The sequence below is a fragment of the Mauremys reevesii genome, linkage group 2 (assembly GCF_016161935.1).
Source record: "Mauremys reevesii isolate NIE-2019 linkage group 2, ASM1616193v1, whole genome shotgun sequence".
NCBI classification, from domain to species: Eukaryota; Metazoa; Chordata; order Testudines; family Geoemydidae; genus Mauremys; species Mauremys reevesii.
The window spans coordinates 9,269,122-9,285,485 of NC_052624.1; the positions used below are offsets into that span (position 1 = coordinate 9,269,122).

At 42.5% G+C, this 16,364-nt stretch overlaps 1 protein-coding gene and 1 long non-coding RNA gene across 5 annotated transcripts in view; both read left to right on the forward strand.

Annotated features, from left to right (window-relative positions):
- Positions 1-1,396: 1,396 nt before the first annotated feature.
- On the forward strand, positions 1,397-11,419 carry LOC120398434. The gene is made up of 3 exons (XR_005594409.1): positions 1,397-2,384; positions 7,801-7,898; positions 10,612-11,419. It is a non-coding gene; the product is annotated as an uncharacterized LOC120398434 (long non-coding RNA).
- A 699-nt stretch (positions 11,420-12,118) lies between these two features.
- Positions 12,119-16,364, forward strand: part of SEC22C (SEC22 homolog C, vesicle trafficking protein) — a 32,463-nt gene continuing 28,217 nt past the window's right edge. For 2 of the 4 annotated variants that reach the window (XM_039525516.1, XM_039525513.1), the window contains exon 1: positions 12,177-12,256. The gene's annotated coding sequence lies outside the window, so the exon portion shown is untranslated. Of the gene's footprint in view, positions 12,257-16,364 lie in introns of all 4 variants that reach the window. The other 2 variants (XM_039525514.1, XM_039525515.1) reach the window with 2 other exon arrangements.

The window sequence follows — 16,364 nt, forward strand, 5'->3', positions numbered from 1 at the left end:
GAGGCGATATCCATATGATAAAAAGTATTTATCACTCATCTTTGACCATCTCACCTGAACTCTATCAGTTAATCCATCTTCCAGCCATCTGATCTAATGTTCAAAGCCCATGAGGAGCTTCAAATAGGTGCCCTTTAAAAAAAAAAAACCTACTAGAGAAATAAGAACATAAAAGCTGCCAAAGTGGGTCAGGCCATGGTCCTTCTTACCCAGTATCCTGTCTTTGACAGTGGCCAGTACCAGAGCTTCAGAGATAGTGGACAGATCAGGGCAATTTTGGAGTGATCCATCCCTGTCTTCCATTCCAGGCTTCTGGCAGTCAGTGGTTTAGGGTCACCACAAGCATGGGTTGCTAATAGCCAGTGATGGATTATCTTTCATTAATTTATCTAATTCTTTTTTGAAGCCAGTTATACTTTTGCTCTCCTTCTCACACCTATAGAATTTCCTCCCAAAATTACACCTGTTCAAGGACCAAGACAGGCAAGAATAAGTCCTGGGCCAGAGCCAGGTGTTCCCTACATCAAAATGTCATGCTTTCGAAGTTTAATATTTCATTACTCTGTAGGGCTAGAAATGGGGACTTTATGCCATTTGTAAGGGGAGATTTCCCATTTTCTTATTGGCACCTACAGCACTTGCTTCTAAGCTTAGAGGGAACTAAGGGTATGTCTACACTTACCGCGCGGGTCGACGCGGTGAGTTCGACTTCTCGGAGTTCGAACTATCGCGTCTAATCTAGATGCGATAATTCGAACTCCCTGCGTGCTCCGGTTGACTCCGGAACTCCACCACTGCAAACGGCGGTGGCGGAGTCGACCTTGGAGCTGCGGACTTCGATCCCGCGGCATCTGGACGGGTAAGTAGTTCGAACTAGGGTACTTCGAGTTCAGCTACGCTATTCGCGTAGCTGAACTTGCGTACCCTAGTTTGACTCCCGCCCTTAGTGTAGGCCAGGCCTGAGATAATGTACCATAAGGGCCTAATCCAACATCCACTGAGTCAATAGGACTTCACTGGGCTTTGGATTAGGTTTATAAGACATAATGTATTAGCTATACTTCCAGAAGAAGAAATAAATAGCACACACTGGGTCAGATTCTATGCTGGTATAAATTGGTGTAGCTCCAGGAACTATGCTGATTTACATCTGCAGAGAATCTGGCCCAGTGCATACGTTATCAGAACTATAACATTTGCATTTCTTGACTTTTTTAGTAAATGTAACTGTTTGAATACATTTAACAGTGTATTCAATCTATTTTTTAAAGAAAGAGAGGGGAAAAAAAGAGGAGAAAAGGAGAAGAAATATCTGGAACTACGTAGCTTGTGGAGTTTAGAAGATATTGCCCTCATGCAATTTCTAAGCATTGTAATGGTGTTAAATCAAAATTAATTTGTTTTTCAAACAAAGCAAAACCAGTAGTCCTCAATGAAGATTATGTCAATGGCTCATATTCAAACTTCAGTTATTTTTATTATAGCCAAGTCTAAAAGCGTGGTTAGTGTCAAGGTGTCCTGCAGTGATTCAAGAATGTAAGTACCAACCTCAGGTCAGAATGTTAAGAACCAGGACACAAATTCCAAATTAGTTGTGAGCTCTATACTTAGATTTCACCAATCAATTAAGTGTAAACTCCTCAGGCACTATAGCAACCTAAACATGGAGTCACAGACAGTCCCCTTGGGTACTCCGATTTGTCTTGCCATACAGATGAGCCTATCTTTGTGATAGATGGTCCCTTACACCCAGGGCAAGTCTACACTACAAAATTAAGTTGACCTAAGTTACGTCGACATATAGCTACCACAGTAATTCAACTGCTTTCGCATGTCTACACTACGCTCCTTGTGTTGGCAGTGCACGTCCTCGCCAGGAGTGCTTGCACTGATTTAACTATCAGTGTGGGGTGTTGTGGAATAGCGCTGTGAGTAATGAGTTGCCCCCTTTTCAAATCATGACATCGTACTGTTGGGGGAAAAGGGAATTAAAGGGGGGGTATTAAAGGACCCCTGCTAATGACGGAAGTTTGGATTATCCCTGATTAAGGTCTGTCACCTATGGTCTCAGTGAAACAGAAGGACAAGATTAAACTTTAAAAGACAGTTTATTAGGTACAGGTAAGTAAAGAACACTCGGTGGTTTGGAATCAAGGGCACGAAGCCCAGGCCTTCCAGCCCTTACAGATGTTATGGACTAACAGTCAAGAAATCTATACTTTACAGATGAGACGTCAGTCACAGAGGGAAAGTCGTGTCCAACCGATTGCCTCGGCTCTGGTGCAGTGGAGCAGTTCAGAGCTTCTACTGTGCCTGGTGATGGTGATGTGCACAGGAGGAACACGGATCAAATCGGCTGCTGGACCAGAATCCCTCAGTCTCAGGTAAGCAGGGATGAGTTGATGTGTTGCCTTTTGGAGACTGCTCATGACAACTGATGACCGAAGCAGACATAGGCTGCCACCATGATGGACAGCACCCTATAGCCTGTGAGGAGCTTATATACTCTCTTGTCTCCAGGCAGAACTGTTGGATCATGTGACCAATCTTTTCCCACCTTACAGAAGGTAATCCCCAGTCCATTAACACCAGACCTAGAGTCTGGTCAGGCCCCTTCTTCAGGGAACCATTTACTGGTTGCACAAATGATCTTCAGGAAATCCCCAAATTCAACAGTTCTACATAAATCCAACAGCTACTTTCCCCTGGAGCTTCCTTGCCAGAGTCTCTTTGCTTTTGGTAGTTCTTCCCTAGTCATCCCCCAGTCTATCCACATGAGAGACCAAGTCTTCTCCCAAACTCTGCTACAGGGTCTGTCACAAGAGCCAACCTGCACTGTAGCTCTCCCTTCCCCACCAGCTGAGTTCTGACTCTTCTCAGCTGGGTCTGATAATCCCCTCTGTTAAACCTAAACACCTGTTCTTAAAAGGGTTCCACCTAAGGACAGGGTGGCCTGACCCAAATCCACCTAGCTTGTAAAGGGGCAGACCACTCTGTCACAGATGCATTCCAAATAATTTCAATAGATGTGTATATGGCCCTCATTGCAGCATCAGTAGTTCACTCTCCTTTTCCTCAGCACTCTGTGAGTAGCACTCCTAGAGGCACCTTTAAAATGTGCTATGTTTGCTCAGGGAAGTAAATAGCACTTATTTACTTTCTCAACAACAGTCAGGATTTCATAGACCTCTATTGTATTCATTCCCCCTTTAGTTATCTCTTTTCCAAGTTGGAAAGTCCTAGACTTGTTACTCTTTTCTTATATAAAGTTGTTCCAGACCCCTGATTTTTGTTGCTTTTTTTTCCTGTGTTCCCCCCCCCCCAGTTATGGCTGTCGCACATTAAGTGCATGTTTTTTAGGGATCTATCACAATGATTACAGAACCTTTTCTCTTTTGGATGGTAGCAGCTAATTTAGACCCCATTCTTTTATATGTTTAGTTTGAAGTATGTTTTTCCAACGTGCATTATTTTGCATTTGTCAGCACTGAATTTCATCTGCTTAGTCACCTAATTTTGTAAGATCCCTTTGCAACTCTTTAAAGTCTGTTTTGGACTTGACTCTGTTTTGTATCTTCTACAAATTTTTGCCACTTCATTGTTTGCTTTTTTAATATATAGATCATTTAACAGTACTGCCTTTTCCCAGTAGACACCCCTGGAAATGCCACTGTTTACCTCTCTCCATTCTGAAAACTAATCACTTATTCTTGCCTTTTGTCTCTTACCTTGACCAGTTATTGATCCATAAAGGACTTTCTCTCTTATCCTATAACAGCTCACCTTGCCTAAAAGGCTTCAATAATCCTCTCAAAGAATTCTAGTAAGCTATCTTGTGCTATAATTTCTTAACTGTAAAGACAAATGCAAATTTCTTCAGTTCTTCTATATTGGCTTTAGTCTTCTTGGGTGTTGCATGGTGCTAAGGAAGCCTTAATTACCCAGTGGCCTCACTGGTTGTGTAGTAGGCTTCCTGTTTTTGATATACTCTCAGTATAGGAAAATCTCAAAATCTGAAAGCTGCCTCCAGGCTTAATTCTCTGAGGAGGGGAAGTTTTAAAAAAAGCTTCTGGAAAGTTTAAATTCCAGTATTGGCATATGTAGATGAGCAGACTCACCCCTGTGGCGCCTCCTGCTGGTGACTTCAGGAATTAGCTTCAATTTCCAGCCTGGAACACCCTCTGCAGGCCAGTGATCCGCCTGTTCTCTGGCCCCAAGTCCCTCCCTGGACCCCAGTGCCCTTTTACATGGGGTTCTGCCCCCTGGCAGTAACCCCTCAGTCTTAGGGTCTCCCCTGCCTGGGGAACCCCCACCCACTATCCCCACTTTGCCTCAGTATTGGCTACTGCCCAGTCTCCATCTAGCCCCCACACCCTGGGGCAGACTGCAATATCAGCCACTCATCATAGGCAAAGGGGTTTGGACCTGCTGCCTTTGCCTACCCATGGGCTGCCCCCTGTAACCCCCAGTACCTCTTGGCCTTATGATAGGCCACAGCCTGGGGTTTTCCAGGCAGGAGCTCCCCAGCTGCTCTGCCTTTCACAAGCCCTGCTTCACCCAGGGACCCTGTGTCTCGCTCCCTGCAGCCAGGCCCTTCTCCCTCTATAGCCAGAGAGAGACTGCTCCCTTCTGGCTTCCCTGGCCTTCCTATAGGGCTCTGTTGCTCAGTTTGGGGCGTGGCCCCAGCTGCAGCCACTTCCCCCAATCAGCTCAGCCTAAAAGCTGCTTTCTACAGCCACAGGCCCTTCCCAGGGCTGTTTTTAACCCCTTCAGGGCAGGAGCAGGGGTCCACTCTGCTACAGCATAGATAGCGGTGCAGATTTAATCAAAGTCTAGCCAGAGTAAACTTTGTACTTGAACAACTTGAAGTCAGCCTCTGAAAAAAGTCCTGTACCAAAGTCACGTTAGAGCTGTTTCCCTGATAATGTTTACTCAAGCACCATTTATTTTACTAGGATCAAAGGGGGGGGGGGGAGGCTAAAAGAAAGCAAAGTAAAAGGGAATAAAAAAAAAGTCTATCCAGGAAACTGATTTTCCAGCATAAAAACTCTCCACAACTCAATAAAGGAATATCCAGTTGCTAAACCCGGTAAAGGTGGATAAGAAGGAAAAATGTGGAAGATGGGGAAACTTGGCACTCAATGGTAACAGAATCTGTCATTCCCTTTGAGGCCATAAAAACACTCAGGGAATGTGGACATTTCATGTACCAAATAAGGCGTGTATTTCTGTATAGTATAAGGATTAACATCCAACATATTAACAAAAGGGTATCAAGAAAACTTCAGGAAAACATGCTTTAGTAGTTAAGAGGGAATATAATCCAACTAACAAAAGGTGTTTAGGGACCTCAAGTGTAACACATAGTGCATAAGCACTGGTGGACAATGTATCCCAAGCAATGAATACCAAAACTGGGGAATTGTGGGATCCACATACACCACATAAAGAAACCCCTCAGACACACCAAAATCATCAGGAAAAAGCACCCCAAGAATATATAATTCAAGGGTCTTAGTTTAAAACTAAAATTCCAGTCATAAATACAGGATCAACTGTAAAACTGTATAGCATCACTAAGAATATGAAAATGTGTCAATAAAAATGTAATTGGTGCATACAGAACACATTTTTACTGGGGTATGGTAACAAAACTGTATTTAAAGTGTCCAAACAAAAGTACTGTAACATAAATGTGCTTTAAGATGCCATACCTCATATGGGGACAATATGTAATACATGGAAGGATAAACATGGGTTAATGTGATATTTTTGTGTTGATTTGGTTACAATGTTCCTAAACATATAAAATGGTTAATTCCAGATTGTAATCATAGTGTACGTGTATGTATGTATATATATATATATGTATATACACAAACACACACACAACAAATATAAATGCAAGATTTCTGTAAAGAGTGGATAATCAACAGTCTGTCACAGAGTCATCAGGCTAATGCTCTAAAATTGCTCTCTAAAAAGCCAGTCAAAACCGTGTCAAGGCATGCCTCCCCTCACACTGTTGCTGGGGCAAAAAAGCCTAAGTGGTCTTGGCTTTCCTGTGTCTGACCTCGGGGCATTTGGCATCCCTGCAGTGAGTCCGCTTGGGTGTGGCTCCTGGGGAAGCCAACAGGCCCTGTGCTTCAACGCTGTAGTCAGCTCTCTCAGCCGACACGGTAAAACGGAGGGTTTATTAATTAACAGGTACACAATGTGGAACGGACTTGATGGCACGGCAATCGGTAACTTTTAGCAAATCCATCTTGGACTCCCCGCCTCTTTCCCAACCACAGACTGTCCAGCTTCTAGCGACCCGACTTCCAACACACCCATTGCTCCTCCTCGTGGTCTTTTGCTCACTTCCTGGTCAAAGTGGCACCTGGTTGCATCCCCCATCCGAGGTTTTAGGTTACGAAGAGCACCCTCTATAGCTTACGTACAGGCAACTGGAGTAACCGTACCTGCCCTCAAGGGTCTTAGTGGGTCACATGCCCTTGTTCCTACCACCTAAGCATTGGTGCAACACACAGGAAAACTAAGGCACCACACAGTATTTATGCAAAACAGTCAAAACTCACATAGACTCACTTATAACAATAAGTGGACCAGGTAATATATGCCAGCACCTGGAAAATAAAACAGGGCACTATGGAATAGTACCAGAAGGAAATGGATTATGGTAAATACCCAAAGTGAAATAGAAACAAATAATAGGAGCCCAGTAAGAACAGGGCACCTTAATCACAGAAGGAAATTGAAATTTGGAGTAAAAAGGAGGTAACCTCACTATAAATTTACAATTTAAAAAAAAAAGGGTTGGTGGGAATTATATAAAATAAACCAACACATATGTTGGTATAAAAAAAAAGGGTAATGTAGTAATAAATAACCTAGCCTATGGACTAAGGAATGTAATATACTCGTGAAGATATAACTCATTTCCAGTACAAACAATATCAATGGCACCCTCAGATAACTAAAACCTTTATGATTTACCCTAGATTAACATTGCCAAATTTGAGGAAAATAAAGTGAAATGATACAGATTGGGATATGAAAATACAAACTAATCAAGGCACACTATACTAAATAGACTGGTTAACTAGACTGTAAAAGGTATGCTTGCTCGAAAGTATAAAATTGTTGAAAAGGCTGTAGATAAAAGAAGATCTCAAATGTGTGCTTGGTATAATGTTGTGTCAAGTAACAGCATAAAATGGAGTTAAATGGGCAATGTTATTTTGAATTCGTAAAACTGCAGGGTTACTCCTTACATGTATCTGTTTTGGATGCCAAATTGTAAGCAATATTAAAAAAAACAAACCCAAAAAGCTAATGAAATGCAGTTACTGGTAATGGAACACAGTAAAAGGTATGCATAGCTTAGAACTGCAACTGAAGAATGCTATAGCCAGTTGAAACAGTCACTTTTTAGGAAGAGTGCAACCCCACGCTAAACTATGACAAGGGCATTGTGTTAACATCCCTCTTTTGGAATAAAGTGCTGTGGGATCTTCAATGACCAGAAGTGATCAGGACATTGGTTTTAAGTTTTCATCCAAACACATGCCATTTCCAGCAGCACTGCGCCCTCTAACATCTCCCTGGGGCATTGATTTAGTATGGACTCAGAGCAGGGAATGCTGCTACCTATTACCGTATATCATCAGCACTTATGCGTCTGCTGTTGAGTCTTGCTTTTTGGGGTACTCTCAGATTCCTAACTAACCTCTATGATAGAATAAAATATATACAATATATTATAAATGTCTGTTCATTTCTGTTTGATGTTGGCAGATGGGAAACAATCACGTTAAAGGCTAATGTAGTGCACTGAAGAAGACTGCCTGAGCCAGGCAAATAATCCACATTAATGATGATGTCCAATGCAATAGGTAAACACAGACTTGGAAACACTTTGGGCAAAATTCAGTCTTGATGGAAGTGGGTATCACTCTGATCGAAAGATTTGGCCTGCTGAGGTACTTCTCTCTCATACACAAATGCATTGTGGTACCATTTTAGAAAACCATTTGCAAAATACTTTGCATGCCCTGTTGCTTCTTCTGGGAATACAACTGCGTTGTACCTGGATAAAAGAGCTGGAAGTTTGGAATAGGGTTGACACACTGCTGTAAGGGAGAGCTATTGCATACATTTTTCTAAGGTCAGTATTGTCTTTTTGTAAATCAAAGGATGAGGGGAAAAAAGAAAGGAGATGGAAATTCGTTGCTTTCAGACTGTAAACCAGGGCTGAAGTTGGCCCACTGGGGTGACATGTTTGCTGTGGAAATGGGAGTTGTCAGAACATCACTGGGAGGATGGTTGTCAACCAATGATTACTTGGTGCACCCGGTGACTGCCAAAGTTGGTATCAATTAAAACTGGCAACAGCAGATTTTTCTCTAACCACAGACAGTGTCTGTCAACACTTCAATAATAATTATAATAATTATAATTATATATATTATATATATAATTATATATATAATAATAATAATAATTATATATTAGCTCAAATTCAACAACACAAGTTCATATTATTTTACAGTTTTTACTCAGTCCTGACTTGTGTAAACCTCCCAGCAGGGTACAAATCCAGGGAGCTCCTGAGCACCTGCCTCTTTCATTACTCCCAGTGAGTCACAGGTACCCAATAGTTCTCAGGGTTTGGCCCACTGGTGCCTGAGCAAGGATTGACTTGAGAAGGGACTTTGATCCTGTCCACTGACTTTAAGAGAGTAAGATTATTTCTAATATTTGACATTGTCATTATCAGTCAGGGAATAAAGCCACATTATTTTTCACGATATTATGTTCACTTGTAGGGGTTATTCAATTTGCTCTTTAAATGGTCTCATTTAAGCAGCACCAATGAATGGAAGGAGGCAATTTTCATAAGCCAAAAAGTCACTAAAGCCCCATCTAAAAGGGCTTGTTTTGTCATCTTCAATAATTTTTTTGTATTTGACACCCATGAAGAATTGCCACATGAAGAATTTACCTGATGCAGCCTGTAGCACTTTGGATCTGCTAGTTCCAACTGCCTTGCAGACTTCCTGCCCCAAGAAGAGCAAGATGTGGCCAGAATGTTTTGCCTTTGAGTCCAAGTCTAGACACTTCTCTGATGATGACAGATCTTCTATCAAAGACCTCAATGACTGCCTCTGCTTCTCTGGCCCCCTGGTCCTGATACAGGATTGAAGTAGGACATGCTCCAGTTGGGGGCATTGGCCACCACATCCCTGTCATTGTCCAAGAGACCCCGGGGGAAACTTTCTGACCTGCACAAAGTTCTAGTTAGAGCTGGGGGAAGTTTTTCATCCAAAACTTTTTGGGGTGCAAAAAATGAGGGTTGGCAACACTGAAATGTGTCATGAATTTGTGTCCATTTCACTGAATTGTTCATCTCATTTTCCTCCCTACAGATCAAAACATGTCATTTTGACATTTTTAAAACGTTTGGATTTTTTGGGTCAAAACCACTTTTTGTTTTGGATTTTCCTTCCATTTTATTTTTTTAAAAACCATAAAAATGTAATAAAAAAAAAAAAAACGCACTCAAAATGAACAAAATGTGTGACCCAAAATGACTTTAAAATTTTTTTTGATTTGCCAAAAATTCCTAAAAAATTGTGTTCATGTTGACCCAAACCATTTTTTTTGAATTGCCAGCAAACAAAAAAATCATTATTGACATAGCTCTAGTTCTTATCTGATTCAGGGATATGTTTAAAATATGATAAAGTTGGGTCTGCATTAGAAGATTCAATGTGTTCCTCTGACATGGTTAAAACAATCTTATTCTAACCAGGTCCCCATAGAAATTGGAAATTGCCCGGTATATCAGAGCAAACAACAAAGCTCTAGCAAAAATTGCCTTGGAATCTTTAATTACCACAAATGATCGAGAACTGAGGTTTACACATCCCATGAGTGCCCTTACCACTGTACCTGCTGAAACCCTACCAGTTTCCTTGAACACCATTTCCTTGATCTCTCTCCTTCAAGCACTGATCCAATCTTACTCTGATTAGTTTATGAAGACTAAGGACATAGTCCATGATAGTATGGGTTGATCTTTTTCTATCAATAACACAATGTGCTTGTCAGCAATAAGATAAAGCTAACAGCTCAGCTTTTAATCTTAGCTGTTGGATGGACTCTGATGATGCTGTTCAGCCACTCTGTTAATTCTTCTTCCACAGCTATAAAATATGGGATCATCAGCTGCTCAACATGGTGGCAGATATTTCCTGTGCCATTTTTCTCTGATTTTTAAATGGCCTGACCATAGTAAATGCCACAATTTTGGGGTTTGTGGCCTGACTCAATAAGCCTGCTTGACTTCTTTGGGAGCTTTGTCTCCTAAAACTATCTGTACAGCACCCAGCAGTCCTGATCCACGACTAGGCCTCCTATGCAGTAAGGTAATACAGTAAAATAATATCATTTAAGCATGAGAATTGCTAGAATTTTAGACTGACCCCACCAAATAGTCCTGAATGCAAATTTTTATCTTGTGTGTATGAAATAAATTTACCATTTTAAATAGACACAGCTTTAAAAATTAAATTCACTTTCATTCCAATCATGCTTATTCCTCAGATCTCATTGTGATCTACGGACCAAGTCACGTGCCGTTTCTACCTTCCAGGATGTTTGATTTATCCATGCCCGGAATATCTGATGGAGCACACCACTAATGTTGAAGCGTATTTTCAGGCATATGTAACTCAAATAATAATTGAACGGATTTTGCTGAAAACTTTCCTGAATAATTCACCTGAGACCGAATGTGGAAAAAGTCACCCCTTAAGAAGTCTGGCTTCAGCTCTCACAGGTATTTAGGCACCTGACTCCACCACCCTCAGACCAATGAGCTGATGGCCGGATTTAATGGGACCCTGAAAATGACACTGAGGACTTCTATGGATCAGCATCCCCAGGACTGGAACAAATGCTTACCTACCTGCTGTTCATTTATAGGGAAGCGCCCTAGGTCTGTACGGGCTCTCCCCTTCCCAAGGGTATAATAGGAGAGTGAGGGGACCCCTGGAGTTGACGAGGGCTGAGTGGGCAGGGATGGCCTCCCATGGTAATGTGCTGACCTTGCCAGAGAGGCTCCCTGAGCTCAGGGGTTTTGTCAGGGGGAGACCCCAGGGTAAGGTGACCATTTTTTTTCAAATTTAAAACCAGGACATTTAAAATTGGTCGATTTTGGCGGGCTCTGTGTGATGATGTCATCATCGAGTTCCCACGGTCGGGCTGTATGTAATGCACAGGAGTATTATCGAAGATTCGCCGTGGCCACAATATAGTGAGAGTGCGTGTGCTGAATGCTGAGTATTGCCGAGATCCAACGACGAGAACCGTTGTGTAAAATAAAACTAAAACTAGGATAAATTAATAAAATTGATTTAGGCTGGTTTATCAAGGATTGATTTGATGTACTCAATCTTTTGATAAATTAATAATTTTTGATTTTGTAGTCCTAAACTGTACTGGTTACATCTCACGGCTAACCAGACCAATGTTCAGAAAACCAGTACTGTACTGGTAAAACCAGTACGTATGGTCACTTTACCCCAGGGGCACAGGCGGTGGGGGAGTTAGGCGCCTCGGCCCGGCCCCGGGGAACAGTCGGGGGGAATTAGGCGCCTCGGCCCGGCCCCGGCGGAACGGGCGGGGGAGGAATTAGGCGCCTCGGCCCGGCCCCGGGGAACAGTCGGGGGGAATTAGGCGCCTCGGCCCGGCCCCGGCGGAACGGGCGGGGGAGGAATTAGGCGCCTCGGCCCGGCCCCGGCGGAACGGGCGGGGGAGGAATTAGGCGCCTCGGCCCGGCCCCGGCGGAACGGGCGGGGGGGGGGGAGTTGGGCGCCTAAATCCCAGGAGGCTCTGGCCTCAGGCGCTGAACGTTGCCGAGACTGGGCTGGGCCAGGGGCTGAGGGAGCTGCCCGAAGAGATCCGGCCCGGGGCAGCCGCGGCGGGGTGGCTCGGGAGTCCCGGGCGGGCTGAGCTCGAAGCCCTGGGGCCAGGGAGCGCTTCTTGGCAGAGGCCCTCCGGGGCCTGGCCCTTTAAGAGCCGAGCCTCCAGAGGAGGACTCACCTGTTCTCCCCGCCCCCCCTTCCCGGCATGCTCCGGGGTGGGGCGGACTCTCTAGCCGCCGTCTCGGCAGGAGGAAGGGGCGGGGCGGGTTTGTTTGTTGTGGGGCCGCCTCCTGGTGGTTGTGACAGGGCCCGCGGCGGGGAAGGTAAGAACCAAAGAGCCCTTCAGCCGCCAGCGCGGGGGGCAGGCTGGGGGCGAGGCTGAAGGGGGGGGGCAGGCTGGGTGTGGGACTGGGTGGGGCAGGCTAGTGGCGAGGCTGAGGGGGTTGGGGGCAGGCTGGGGGGGGGGGCGCTGGGGATACAGAGCCTGTACTGTCAACCCCAACCCCAAATTTTCAAAATGCATGAGTCATTCTCACCGAAAATCATGAGATTGACTTTAAAGTCAATTATTTCTTTCATTGGCTGAGGCAGAATATCAGCATGTGATCTGCAGCTCTGTTCAATGCTGAAGAAGCTGTACACTTCCTTTGTTTGTTTAGACTATTCTGTGCCTAATAGACCTAAAGAGGTTTTGAGCACCCCCAGCTCCCTCTGCAGTCAGTGGAAGCTGTTGGTGTTTGGTCCATCTCAGACTGAGATCAAAGGTGTATTACATGTAGCCAAACACAAATTTTAATCAAATGCACAATCAAAAAACCTCAACTTCCTCTAAAGCTTTCCTGAGCACTGATGTAACTTTACCAGCTGTCCCACAGTCTTCGATGGGATTGTGTAGGTCTGGCCAAGGGCAGAACTTGGCCCAGTAACTGGAAGTTAGTAAATCATGGGGCTGAAATTGGCCTGAATGCAGCTTTTCCATAGGTAAAAGGTGACTCAAATGAGAAGGAGAACAGATACTCGAGTCAGGACACTCCAGCTTCCTGAGTGCTACCAACCTCCCATTTTGGCTAAACAAAGATAAACTTTTTCAACAATAGAGGAATTTTTGCTTAAAAGGACACCCAGGCAGCTTGTCTGCATCTGTGCTCAGAGCCTTTTGGGTGAATACATTTTCTAAATTGCAAAATATGAAAAAAATTTAATGGAAAATGTATGGCCTGTTTTATAAATGGGAGCTCTAATTTACCCATGAAGGGGGTGCAATAATACTACAGTAAATGTCATATTCAGTCATACACAGTACACTGACTAGTCTTTATCTGAGCCTTTGCTTAAAAAGCATATCCCTGGAATATTATTAGATGTACGAGTGTATTTCATTCATGTTGAAATTTGACGTACCTTAGTTCTTATGTAAGTTCCCACCTACTTAGTTGAAATGTCCCTTTAAAAAAAAAAGTTTATGTGAAGTTATGTCCCGTCTATACTGGTAGTATAACTGGACTGGCAAAATATTTTTTTATTACATATGTTTCAGTAGAGTGTGGTGAGGTGCTATAAATGAAAATACTGTGAGCACGTTATTGCTTTCTTTATTTTGAGCACCAAAATGTATGATAGGTGTTTAACAAAAACAGTAATGACATTGTCCCTGGCCCAGATATGTTGTATTACCAGGCTTCAGTTTTTCAACTGGATCTTTGAATATAGCTGGCTTCAGAGAGGCTCTACATATGCGCAAGTGTCTGCTACACAGATCCAGTGGCTGGATTGGGGCCTAAATTCAGACAAGTGATCATAGATAGAAAAGGGGACCGGGGAAGAGGAGAGGTAGACAAGGGCTAGAGTAATACGATCGTGCAGTTACTCAGGCAGGTACACATCCTGAGTCCGTTAATATCTCTTAAGTACTAACTTTATTATGTCACCTGCAAGTGAATACATGCCATGATAATTTAAGCAAGCAGAAGGGAGGTGGCTTGGGAAACAGGTTTTTGGAAGGCATTCTATGCCTGTGGGGCAGCATGGAATGAACACAGGTAAAAGTGAGAGCAGAAAAATGAATGGGGTGTTGAGGCTGGTCTTGTAGGCAGAGTAGGTGGACAGAGCATGCCTAGTTTTCAGCCTCGTTTGGAGATGTAGGTGGGTCTAAGTGTTTCGTGTCTTGATGACAAGCTGTGGCCTCTCTCTGTGTATGACAGAAGCGTGGAACAAACTTGTGAGTTAAATCTTTGTAAGGTTTGCCCTGTATTTTATGGGGTGACATTAGTACTGACCTCTAATCCAGGCCCTACCAGATTTCTAACAAAACCCCAAATCAGTCAAGAATATATGTCTCTATCTTCTGCTCATGAGTAGATGCTTTTAAAAGTTGTATACAATTCCTTAGAAAATGATGAAAAGTGATTCATTTTAGGTAATGTAGCTATCCGTATTCTCAGTATCCATACAAATGTCTAATTCCTTTTTGAATCCTAAAATCTTGGCAACACTGGTTTGTTGAGGCAAAGAGTTCTAAGGGCTAATTACACCTCTACCTCGATATAACGCTGTCCTTGGGAGCCAAAAAATCTTAACGTGTTATAGGTAAAACCGTGTTATATTGAACTTGCTTTGATCCACCGGAGTGCGCAGCCTCCCCGCCCGGAGCACTGCTTTACCGCGTTATAGCCAAATTCGTGTTCTATCAGGTGGTGGTATATATAGGTAGCGGTGTATGTGATGTGTTAAAAGGATTTGTTTTTGTTTTAAATTTGCCGCCTTTCCATTTAATTGAATGTCCCCTTGCTCTTCTATTACAAGAGGGTAAGTAGAAGCGTCCGATGTACCTCATCTATACCATTCATTATTTTATATAGATCTGAAACAGTTATAGATGAATTTATCTTAATCTGTTAGCAAAAGCACCCAGTAAGTGAGAGCACCCAGTTTTGAGGAGCTGATCTCAGTTGAAAGTTAGCAATGCTAATATTTATACTTCTTCTGAACCAACAAAATTTTTTCAGTAGGTTAAAGTCTGGGTGTTTGTGCACTGTTTGTTTTAAACATTGATATTACAAGAGCAGATGAAAGGTCAGTGTGATGTTTCACTCTCACATATCTTGTTTATCAGTGGAATGGGAGTAATTGTTAAATACATGCTTATGGAAGTGTAATTATTTTGGGGCTTAGTGGTGTGGGTTTTTTTGTTTTTTGTTTTGTTTTTTGTGTTTTTTTTCCAAAATCAGTTATTTTAAACACAAGCTGTGAAACAAACAGTATCAAGAAACATTAATTCCTTTAACTTTTTTTACTTTCCATCTTAAAAGCTCAACAGTAACACTTCTGTAGTGTCGTTCAATTTAGCAAATGACTATTTTGTTCTTTTTAATAGCATGCAAGCCCTATGTGGCTCTTTCTTTGTTTACTGTCACCAGGGTCCCAGTGGGGACCAGCTGTGATCACTCAGTTAGGGTGAACTGCAAAGAATGGGGCAGACAAACCCCAAAAAGCTGGTGGATATTCCAATACTTCGATTCACCAAGCCAGCATAAAACAGCTTCTTTATTACCTTGCTGGTTACGCAAAAGTGCAAACAATGCAGTTCCCTTAAAGTGATCCAGTCTCAGGCCTCCATCCAGGTACCTAAGTCAAATATAATGATTTCTGAAAATCTTATTTCATCATATAAAAGAAAAGGTTCTACCAATTCCAAAGTATCGGACACATTACCTCCCAGGTTATTGAATATTCCAGATCTTACCCAAATACACGCTACAGCCAATTTTTACTAACTAAACTAAAATTTATTAAAAAACAAGAGAATATGATTAAAAGATCAATATACAAACAGACATGAGTTCAATCGCTGAGGTTCAGATTCATAGCAGAGATGGTGAGCTTTGTAATTGCAAAGAGTTCCTTTAGAATTCAGTTCATAGGTTATAGTCTAATGTCTAAATATCATATTCAGGACGTATCAGCATAACTGGGACCTCAGTCTTGCGACTCAAACTTCCCCCGATGAAGCTTAAGCAGATCTGAGATGACAGAATCAGGACCAAAGGGTCTTTTTATACAGTGTTCTAGCATCCACTTGACCATGTAGTCCTGGTTAATAAACAATAGGCTTTTGATGTAACCTTTTGCTTAAACACCACCAGTAATTAGTTACACAAATTAACATAAGGCAATTTATCCATTAGGCAGTCTATCACAAACTTCAAAGAGACATATAGACAATGACATTATTTTACCAAAGATTCATCTAAATGTTAATATTCCATTTTGATCTCTGAATCAGTAGTTATAGTGACAGACAGGAACTGTCTGGATTACACGGGTAGCATCTAAGATACACACAATTAATATTACCTCTAACATCTAACAATGTAGGTTTGTATTTCAAAGTTCTAGCCTATTTAGCATGCAGTATACAATTCTGATTTCACA